The 11,171-nt window shown below is 63.5% G+C and overlaps 3 pseudogenes; all 3 read right to left on the bottom strand.

Moving 5' to 3' along the window:
• On the bottom strand, window positions 1–119 carry LOC142874543 (uncharacterized; annotated as a pseudogene).
• Window positions 120–3,896: 3,777 nt separating this feature from the next.
• LOC142874542 (uncharacterized) lies at window positions 3,897–4,015 on the bottom strand (annotated as a pseudogene).
• Window positions 4,016–7,785: 3,770 nt separating this feature from the next.
• Window positions 7,786–7,904, bottom strand: LOC142874541 (uncharacterized; annotated as a pseudogene).
• Between the last annotated feature and the right edge of the window lie 3,267 nt (window positions 7,905–11,171).

Here is an 11,171-nt window from a genome sequence, read left to right as displayed (position 1 = left end):
AGCCTGTGGCACCCGGTATTCCCAGGCGGTCTCCCATCCAAGTACTAACCGGGCCCGACCCTGCTTAGCTTCCCAGACCAGACGAGATCGGGGGCGTTCAGGGTGGTGTGGCCCTAGACGGCGGCGGAGGGCGCCCCTGCCCCGCTCAAGAAGCCGAGCCTCTCTGGGCTTCCCCGCCGCCGCCTCCCGCGCCGGGCCGGGCCGGTTGAGTTCGCCGGCCGGGTCCCGCGGGCTCCCAGGGACGGGGGTGATGGGCGGGGCTGGGCGGGGCGGGGCGGGGCGGGGGGCTGTCTCTCTATACACACACACACACACTCACACTCACTCACACTCACACAAGATGCGCCTCCACGGCTGGACTCGCCAAGGTGGAGCCCTCCCAGCCCCCCTCGTCTCCTCGCCCGGCCTCCTTCACCTACCCGCTGCCCACCCCCAGCGCGTCGCTGCCTGCCGCTGACTGCGCACGCGCGGGACGCTCGCCCTTTGACCCCAGCCAGGGGCCGCCCTCCCCCACAACCCCTTTCAGCTGCGCCCCCCCCCCCCCCCGCGCCCTGTGGGTGGGCTGCCGCCTATTCCCCCGGGCCAGGGCTGGGGCACAGCCAGTGTATGGGGCGTCTCTCTCTGGGGATGTGTCCCATGGGTGGGGTGGGGTGGCGTGGTTTGGGGGGCGCTGAAGAAATCAGTCCCCTCCATCTCCTACCTCTGGAAAACGCCCAAGCCCGTGGAGAACTGCCGGCACCGCTTCGTGGGGGCCGGGACCCTCCTCCGTGTCCTCCTGTGGCCCAGTCCAAGGGGCCTGGGCCTGGCCGGGGCTGCATTGGACCCCGACCACCCTGGCGTGTGGACTCGCTAAAAATCGGCCATTAGATATTGGATTCCAGCTTCCTGGAGGTCATTTCACTAATGAGTGCACCGGAAAGAGTTTCCTAATCCATCTGTGAGGGTGGCAACTGAAAGAGAATTTTAAAGCTGACAGAATAGGCGAGGGAAGGCATAGGAGATTTCCACACCCAGCAAGGAAGACTTTCCCGGAATGGAAGAAAGAAACGAGCAAACAGAGACACCGGTAGCCCGCCCGGAAAAGAGTCTGCCCCTTAGAGAAAGCACCCTGACCAGGTTCACCCGTGGGTGGGTGGCGAGCTAGCGGCGTTCAGAAGAGCGAGGCCCGCAGTCTGTGTGGAAGACACCTGCGCTCGGGTGTGTGTGGCGGCGCGGTTCACAAGCAGCTCTAGACGTTAAACCAAGGAGAAGCCAGGGAGTTCCCAACGCCCCAGGTGTCCTCAGCCCACGACTGGCTGCTGTGGGAATGCGAAGCCCGGCTCCTTGTCTCAGAGCGGGGTTCCCAGGAGGATCAGGCTGAAGCTGGGACTCGGCCTCAAAGTGTCCCCTCGCATGGCCACCCCCTTCCCCTTCCTGCTCCTCTACTCCTGGTGCCCCTCCATCCAGGGGCCAGACCTTAAAGAGTCACCGCAAGAGAATCCTGGTCCCAAAGGAGCCTTCTGGGGGACCGGTGCTGAGAGAGGTTGTGGGCATGGCCCGCTGGGGCTCTGCCCTACCCAGGGCTGAGAGATGCCACCTCCCAGCTCTGGGTCCCTGCAGGAAGTGTTGGCAAGCACAGGGCCGGTCCTCCAAAGGCCCAGGTGCAGGGAGCCCAGGCCAAGCAGCCTGTGGAAGAAGCCACTTGCCGTGCCACCCCGGGAACAGGACTGCAGGCCCCGGCCCTTCCCACCTCCTCCTCCTCCTCCTCCTCCCCCCCGCCCCGCCCCCACAGGGCACAGGGCTCAGAGACACCTCAGACTCTTGCTACCAAAAGTGCAAAGGGCATCAGTGGCTCCTCCAACACCCCCCCCCCCCGCCCAGCAGACCACGTTGTCCAGCCAGCCCCCGGGCCTCCCTGGGGTGCCCAGCACAAAAGTGCAGACACCCACCGGACCCTCAGTCTCAGTTTTCGGAGGTTTTTGCCACTCCAAGGACCCGCAGGCCAGCTGGGCCTTCGGGCAGGACAGAGAGCCCCGGAATCCGACGTGGAGAGCTGCGTGTACGTCCCCATCAGGAGGCGGTCCCCACCTCCGCGGCTCTCCCCTTGCTGGGAGCGGCAGCCCAGCCGGCAGCCGCAGGGCCTCAGGGAAGACACCAGGCTGGGCCCCCGCGGCACAGCGGGGGCACGTCCCCCGCACTCACGCGACTTAGGGACGGCTGCTGGAGACTGCTGCGGCCACCCTGCTGCCGGGTTTCTGGTGGGCTTCCTGGAAGCAGCGTCCATACCAAGCCCTTGGAAGGCCCAGGCGACGGAGGAGCCGGTCAGGCAGGGGCCCAGGACGGTGAGAGGCCGGGCGGGCGGGAAGGAGCATGTCAGGCAGGGGCAGAGGACGGTGACAGGCCGGGCGGGGAGGAGCCGGTCAGGCGGGGGCCCAGGACAGTGACGGGCCTGGCCGGGGAGGAGTGCGTCAGGCAGGGGCAGAGGAGACGGGCTGGGTAAGGGTTAGGGTGACAGTTAGGGCACAATTCACAATCGCAAAGACGTGGAAGCGACCCGAGTGCCCATCCATCCAGGAGTGCATCAATAAAATGTGGCGCGTGGACACCACGGAGTGCCATTCGGCTGTGAGGAGCAGCGGTGAGAGGGCGCCTCTCGTGTTCTCCTGGCCAGAGCTGGAACCCGTTCCAGTAGGCCAGGTATCCCAAGAATGGACACACGAGCACCACGTGAGCGCGCTCACCAGCAAATTGGTACGAACGGATGGACGCCTAAGTGGACAGAGAGGAATCACCTTCATCGGGTGGGTGTCGGGCGGGTGGGGGGAGGGGAGGGGCATACACATCCATTAGGCATGGGGTGGGTGCGCACCGACTGGGGGATGGGCGCACTTGAAGCTCTGACCCGAGGGGGGAGGCTTGGAGAGGGCAAGGCACCCGACCTTAACATTGGTACCCCCACAATACGCTGGAACAACATGAGAGGTATATGAATAAGAACACAGGGGGGGCCGGGCGCGGTGGCTCACGCCTGTAATCCTAGCTCTCTGGGAGGCCGAGGCGGGCGGATTGCTCCAGGTCAGGAGTTCGAAACCAGCCTGAGCAAGAGCGAGACCCCGTCTCTACTAAAAATAGAAAGAAATTAATTGGCCAACTAATATATATAGAAAAACACAGCCGGGCGTGGTGGTGCATGCCTGTAGTCCCAACTACTCGGGAGGCTGAGGCAGCAGGATTGCTTGAGCCCGGAGATTGAGGTTGCTGTGAGCTAGGCTGACGCCATGGCACTCACTCTAGCCTGGGCAGCAAAACGAGACTCTGTCTCAAAAAAAAAAAAAAAAAAAGAACGCAGGGGGGAGGGGGGCACGGGCGTCACATGTCACCTGAATACTTGTACTCCCATCATCTGCTTGAAGAGAGAGAGAAAAGAAAATGCAATCCTAGAGGTAAGAGACACTTTTTAAAAATAATGAATCCGAAGAGAAAAGTAAAAGGAGGCCTGTGGAGCAGGTCTGGGTGTGACTCCGGATCCCCCAACATCAGGTGCCACCACCAAAGATTCCTGCGTGTAGCCCATAGAACCCCAAAAGCAACGGGACGAGTTCTGGTCACATACTCCCTCAAAATGACATCCTGGCCTTCTTCTGGAACTCCCTCCCCTCTCAGACTCTCAAGGTTTCCTCCAGCGTGTCGGTTCCCACAGAGCAGACCTTTGGTCTGAGACCTGACAGTCCAGATGCCACGCATGCTGCCGCGTGGCGGCGGTGTCGCGGCTTGGGACAAGAGGAGGCCCCACGGTGCGGGCTGGGGCGCCAGGCACCGCGCGGGCGCTGAGGGTGGGGGTGACCCCCACCCCGGGCCGCCGCCGCGCTCCCAGAAAGGGGACAGAACAAGAGGCAAAAAAAAAAAAAAAAAGCAGCAGCCTGTGGCACCCGGTATTCCCAGGCGGTCTCCCATCCAAGTACTAACCGGGCCCGACCCTGCTTAGCTTCCCAGACCAGACGAGATCGGGGGCGTTCAGGGTGGTGTGGCCCTAGACGGCGGCGGAGGGCGCCCCTGCCCCGCTCAAGAAGCCGAGCCTCTCTGGGCTTCCCCGCCGCCGCCTCCCGCGCCGGGCCGGGCCGGTTGAGTTCGCCGGCCGGGTCCCGCGGGCTCCCAGGGACGGGGGTGATGGGCGGGGCGGGGCGGGGCGGGGCGGGGCGGGGGGCTGTCTCTCTATACACACACACACACACTCACACTCACTCACACTCACACAAGATGCGCCTCCACGGCTGGACTCGCCAAGGTGGAGCCCTCCCAGCCCCCCTCGTCTCCTCGCCCGGCCTCCTTCACCTACCCGCTGCCCACCCCCAGCGCGTCGCTGCCTGCCGCTGACTGCGCACGCGCGGGACGCTCGCCCTTTGACCCCAGCCAGGGGCCGCCCTCCCCCACAACCCCTTTCAGCTGCGCCCCCCCCTCGCCCTGTGGGTGGGCTGCCGCCTATTCCCCCGGGCCAGGGCTGGGGCACAGCCAGTGTATGGGGCGTCTCTCTCTGGGGATGTGTCCCATGGGTGGGGTGGGGTGGCGTGGTTTGGGGGGCGCTGAAGAAATCAGTCCCCTCCATCTCCTACCTCTGGAAAACGCCCAAGCCCGTGGAGAACTGCCGGCACCGCTTCGTGGGGGCCGGGACCCTCCTCCGTGTCCTCCTGTGGCCCAGTCCAAGGGGCCTGGGCCTGGCCGGGGCTGCATTGGACCCCGACCACCCTGGCGTGTGGACTCGCTAAAAATCGGCCATTAGATATTGGATTCCAGCTTCCTGGAGGTCATTTCACTAATGAGTGCACCGGAAAGAGTTTCCTAATCCATCTGTGAGGGTGGCAACTGAAAGAGAATTTTAAAGCTGACAGAATAGGCGAGGGAAGGCATAGGAGATTTCCACACCCAGCAAGGAAGACTTTCCCGGAATGGAAGAAAGAAACGAGCAAACAGAGACACCGGTAGCCCGCCCGGAAAAGAGTCTGCCCCTTAGAGAAAGCACCCTGACCAGGTTCACCCGTGGGTGGGTGGCGAGCTAGCGGCGTTCAGAAGAGCGAGGCCCGCAGTCTGTGTGGAAGACACCTGCGCTCGGGTGTGTGTGGCGGCGCGGTTCACAAGCAGCTCTAGACGTTAAACCAAGGAGAAGCCAGGGAGTTCCCAACGCCCCAGGTGTCCTCAGCCCACGACTGGCTGCTGTGGGAATGCGAAGCCCGGCTCCTTGTCTCAGAGCGGGGTTCCCAGGAGGATCAGGCTGAAGCTGGGACTCGGCCTCAAAGTGTCCCCTCGCATGGCCACCCCCTTCCCCTTCCTGCTCCTCTACTCCTGGTGCCCCTCCATCCAGGGGCCAGACCTTAAAGAGTCACCGCAAGAGAATCCTGGTCCCAAAGGAGCCTTCTGGGGGACCGGTGCTGAGAGAGGTTGTGGGCATGGCCCGCTGGGGCTCTGCCCTACCCAGGGCTGAGAGATGCCACCTCCCAGCTCTGGGTCCCTGCAGGAAGTGTTGGCAAGCACAGGGCCGGTCCTCCAAAGGCCCAGGTGCAGGGAGCCCAGGCCAAGCAGCCTGTGGAAGAAGCCACTTGCCGTGCCACCCCGGGAACAGGACTGCAGGCCCCGGCCCTTCCCACCTCCTCCTCCTCCTCCTCCTCCCCCCCGCCCCGCCCCCACAGGGCACAGGGCTCAGAGACACCTCAGACTCTTGCTACCAAAAGTGCAAAGGGCATCAGTGGCTCCTCCAACACCCCCCCCCCCCGCCCAGCAGACCACGTTGTCCAGCCAGCCCCCGGGCCTCCCTGGGGTGCCCAGCACAAAAGTGCAGACACCCACCGGACCCTCAGTCTCAGTTTTCGGAGGTTTTTGCCACTCCAAGGACCCGCAGGCCAGCTGGGCCTTCGGGCAGGACAGAGAGCCCCGGAATCCGACGTGGAGAGCTGCGTGTACGTCCCCATCAGGAGGCGGTCCCCACCTCCGCGGCTCTCCCCTTGCTGGGAGCGGCAGCCCAGCCGGCAGCCGCAGGGCCTCAGGGAAGACACCAGGCTGGGCCCCCGCGGCACAGCGGGGGCACGTCCCCCGCACTCACGCGACTTAGGGACGGCTGCTGGAGACTGCTGCGGCCACCCTGCTGCCGGGTTTCTGGTGGGCTTCCTGGAAGCAGCGTCCATACCAAGCCCTTGGAAGGCCCAGGCGACGGAGGAGCCGGTCAGGCAGGGGCCCAGGACGGTGAGAGGCCGGGCGGGCGGGAAGGAGCATGTCAGGCAGGGGCAGAGGACGGTGACAGGCCGGGCGGGGAGGAGCCGGTCAGGCGGGGGCCCAGGACAGTGACGGGCCTGGCCGGGGAGGAGTGCGTCAGGCAGGGGCAGAGGAGACGGGCTGGGTAAGGGTTAGGGTGACAGTTAGGGCACAATTCACAATCGCAAAGACGTGGAAGCGACCCGAGTGCCCATCCATCCAGGAGTGCATCAATAAAATGTGGCGCGTGGACACCACGGAGTGCCATTCGGCTGTGAGGAGCAGCGGTGAGAGGGCGCCTCTCGTGTTCTCCTGGCCAGAGCTGGAACCCGTTCCAGTAGGCCAGGTATCCCAAGAATGGACACACGAGCACCACGTGAGCGCGCTCACCAGCAAATTGGTACGAACGGATGGACGCCTAAGTGGACAGAGAGGAATCACCTTCATCGGGTGGGTGTCGGGCGGGTGGGGGGAGGGGAGGGGCATACACATCCATTAGGCATGGGGTGGGTGCGCACCGACTGGGGGATGGGCGCACTTGAAGCTCTGACCCGAGGGGGGAGGCTTGGAGAGGGCAAGGCACCCGACCTTAACATTGGTACCCCCACAATACGCTGGAACAACATGAGAGGTATATGAATAAGAACACAGGGGGGGCCGGGCGCGGTGGCTCACGCCTGTAATCCTAGCTCTCTGGGAGGCCGAGGCGGGCGGATTGCTCCAGGTCAGGAGTTCGAAACCAGCCTGAGCAAGAGCGAGACCCCGTCTCTACTAAAAATAGAAAGAAATTAATTGGCCAACTAATATATATAGAAAAACACAGCCGGGCGTGGTGGTGCATGCCTGTAGTCCCAACTACTCGGGAGGCTGAGGCAGCAGGATTGCTTGAGCCCGGAGATTGAGGTTGCTGTGAGCTAGGCTGACGCCATGGCACTCACTCTAGCCTGGGCAGCAAAACGAGACTCTGTCTCAAAAAAAAAAAAAAAAAAAGAACGCAGGGGGGAGGGGGGCACGGGCGTCACATGTCACCTGAATACTTGTACTCCCATCATCTGCTTGAAGAGAGAGAGAAAAGAAAATGCAATCCTAGAGGTAAGAGACACTTTTTAAAAATAATGAATCCGAAGAGAAAAGTAAAAGGAGGCCTGTGGAGCAGGTCTGGGTGTGACTCCGGATCCCCCAACATCAGGTGCCACCACCAAAGATTCCTGCGTGTAGCCCATAGAACCCCAAAAGCAACGGGACGAGTTCTGGTCACATACTCCCTCAAAATGACATCCTGGCCTTCTTCTGGAACTCCCTCCCCTCTCAGACTCTCAAGGTTTCCTCCAGCGTGTCGGTTCCCACAGAGCAGACCTTTGGTCTGAGACCTGACAGTCCAGATGCCACGCATGCTGCCGCGTGGCGGCGGTGTCGCGGCTTGGGACAAGAGGAGGCCCCACGGTGCGGGCTGGGGCGCCAGGCACCGCGCGGGCGCTGAGGGTGGGGGTGACCCCCACCCCGGGCCGCCGCCGCGCTCCCAGAAAGGGGACAGAACAAGAGGCAAAAAAAAAAAAAAAAAGCAGCAGCCTGTGGCACCCGGTATTCCCAGGCGGTCTCCCATCCAAGTACTAACCGGGCCCGACCCTGCTTAGCTTCCCAGACCAGACGAGATCGGGGGCGTTCAGGGTGGTGTGGCCCTAGACGGCGGCGGAGGGCGCCCCTGCCCCGCTCAAGAAGCCGAGCCTCTCTGGGCTTCCCCGCCGCCGCCTCCCGCGCCGGGCCGGGCCGGTTGAGTTCGCCGGCCGGGTCCCGCGGGCTCCCAGGGACGGGGGTGATGGGCGGGGCGGGGCGGGGCGGGGCGGGGCGGGGGGCTGTCTCTCTATACACACACACACACACTCACACTCACTCACACTCACACAAGATGCGCCTCCACGGCTGGACTCGCCAAGGTGGAGCCCTCCCAGCCCCCCTCGTCTCCTCGCCCGGCCTCCTTCACCTACCCGCTGCCCACCCCCAGCGCGTCGCTGCCTGCCGCTGACTGCGCACGCGCGGGACGCTCGCCCTTTGACCCCAGCCAGGGGCCGCCCTCCCCCACAACCCCTTTCAGCTGCGCCCCCCCCTCGCCCTGTGGGTGGGCTGCCGCCTATTCCCCCGGGCCAGGGCTGGGGCACAGCCAGTGTATGGGGCGTCTCTCTCTGGGGATGTGTCCCATGGGTGGGGTGGGGTGGCGTGGTTTGGGGGGCGCTGAAGAAATCAGTCCCCTCCATCTCCTACCTCTGGAAAACGCCCAAGCCCGTGGAGAACTGCCGGCACCGCTTCGTGGGGGCCGGGACCCTCCTCCGTGTCCTCCTGTGGCCCAGTCCAAGGGGCCTGGGCCTGGCCGGGGCTGCATTGGACCCCGACCACCCTGGCGTGTGGACTCGCTAAAAATCGGCCATTAGATATTGGATTCCAGCTTCCTGGAGGTCATTTCACTAATGAGTGCACCGGAAAGAGTTTCCTAATCCATCTGTGAGGGTGGCAACTGAAAGAGAATTTTAAAGCTGACAGAATAGGCGAGGGAAGGCATAGGAGATTTCCACACCCAGCAAGGAAGACTTTCCCGGAATGGAAGAAAGAAACGAGCAAACAGAGACACCGGTAGCCCGCCCGGAAAAGAGTCTGCCCCTTAGAGAAAGCACCCTGACCAGGTTCACCCGTGGGTGGGTGGCGAGCTAGCGGCGTTCAGAAGAGCGAGGCCCGCAGTCTGTGCGGAAGACACCTGCGCTCGGGTGTGTGTGGCGGCGCGGTTCACAAGCAGCTCTAGACGTTAAACCAAGGAGAAGCCAGGGAGTTCCCAACGCCCCAGGTGTCCTCAGCCCACGACTGGCTGCTGTGGGAATGCGAAGCCCGGCTCCTTGTCTCAGAGCGGGGTTCCCAGGAGGATCAGGCTGAAGCTGGGACTCGGCCTCAAAGTGTCCCCTCGCATGGCCACCCCCTTCCCCTTCCTGCTCCTCTACTCCTGGTGCCCCTCCATCCAGGGGCCAGACCTTAAAGAGTCACCGCAAGAGAATCCTGGTCCCAAAGGAGCCTTCTGGGGGACCGGTGCTGAGAGAGGTTGTGGGCATGGCCCGCTGGGGCTCTGCCCTACCCAGGGCTGAGAGATGCCACCTCCCAGCTCTGGGTCCCTGCAGGAAGTGTTGGCAAGCACAGGGCCGGTCCTCCAAAGGCCCAGGTGCAGGGAGCCCAGGCCAAGCAGCCTGTGGAAGAAGCCACTTGCCGTGCCACCCCGGGAACAGGACTGCAGGCCCCGGCCCTTCCCACCTCCTCCTCCTCCTCCTCCTCCTCCCCCCCGCCCCGCCCCCACAGGGCACAGGGCTCAGAGACACCTCAGACTCTTGCTACCAAAAGTGCAAAGGGCATCAGTGGCTCCTCCAACACCCCCCCCCCCCGCCCAGCAGACCACGTTGTCCAGCCAGCCCCCGGGCCTCCCTGGGGTGCCCAGCACAAAAGTGCAGACACCCACCGGACCCTCAGTCTCAGTTTTCGGAGGTTTTTGCCACTCCAAGGACCCGCAGGCCAGCTGGGCCTTCGGGCAGGACAGAGAGCCCCGGAATCCGACGTGGAGAGCTGCGTGTACGTCCCCATCAGGAGGCGGTCCCCACCTCCGCGGCTCTCCCCTTGCTGGGAGCGGCAGCCCAGCCGGCAGCCGCAGGGCCTCAGGGAAGACACCAGGCTGGGCCCCCGCGGCACAGCGGGGGCACGTCCCCCGCACTCACGCGACTTAGGGACGGCTGCTGGAGACTGCTGCGGCCACCCTGCTGCCGGGTTTCTGGTGGGCTTCCTGGAAGCAGCGTCCATACCAAGCCCTTGGAAGGCCCAGGCGACGGAGGAGCCGGTCAGGCAGGGGCCCAGGACGGTGAGAGGCCGGGCGGGCGGGAAGGAGCATGTCAGGCAGGGGCAGAGGACGGTGACAGGCCGGGCGGGGAGGAGCCGGTCAGGCGGGGGCCCAGGACAGTGACGGGCCTGGCCGGGGAGGAGTGCGTCAGGCAGGGGCAGAGGAGACGGGCTGGGTAAGGGGTAGGGTGACAGTTAGGGCACAATTCACAATCCCAAAGACGTGGAAGCGACCCGAGTGCCCATCCATCCAGGAGTGCATCAATAAAATGTGGCGCGTGGACACCACGGAGTGCCATTCGGCTGTGAGGAGCAGCGGTGAGAGGGCGCCTCTCGTGTTCTCCTGGCCAGAGCTGGAACCCGTTCCAGTAGGCCAGGTATCCCAAGAATGGACACACGAGCACCACGTGAGCGCGCTCACCAGCAAATTGGTACGAACGGATGGACGCCTAAGTGGACAGAGAGGAATCACCTTCATCGGGTGGGTGTCGGGCGGGTGGGGGGAGGGGAGGGGCATACACATCCATTAGGCATGGGGTGGGTGCGCACCGACTGGGGGATGGGCGCACTTGAAGCTCTGACCCGAGGGGGGAGGCTTGGAGAGGGCAAGGCACCCGACCTTAACATTGGTACCCCCACAATACGCTGGAACAACATGAGAGGTATATGAATAAGAACACAGGGGGGGCCGGGCGCGGTGGCTCACGCCTGTAATCCTAGCTCTCTGGGAGGCCGAGGCGGGCGGATTGCTCCAGGTCAGGAGTTCGAAACCAGCCTGAGCAAGAGCGAGACCCCGTCTCTACTAAAAATAGAAAGAAATTAATTGGCCAACTAATATATATAGAAAAACACAGCCGGGCGTGGTGGTGCATGCCTGTAGTCCCAACTACTCGGGAGGCTGAGGCAGCAGGATTGCTTGAGCCCGGAGATTGAGGTTGCTGTGAGCTAGGCTGACGCCATGGCACTCACTCTAGCCTGGGCAGCAAAACGAGACTCTGTCTCAAAAAAAAAAAAAAAAAAGAACGCAGGGGGGAGGGGGGCACGGGCGTCACATGTCACCTGAATACTTGTACTCCCATCATCTGCTTGAA

The sequence above is a fragment of the Microcebus murinus genome, chromosome 12, assembly GCF_040939455.1.
Source record: "Microcebus murinus isolate Inina chromosome 12, M.murinus_Inina_mat1.0, whole genome shotgun sequence".
Classification (NCBI taxonomy): Eukaryota; Metazoa; Chordata; class Mammalia; order Primates; family Cheirogaleidae; genus Microcebus; species Microcebus murinus.
Note: the sequence above shows the minus strand (reverse complement) of the source record. Positions and strands in the feature narration are given on the sequence as shown.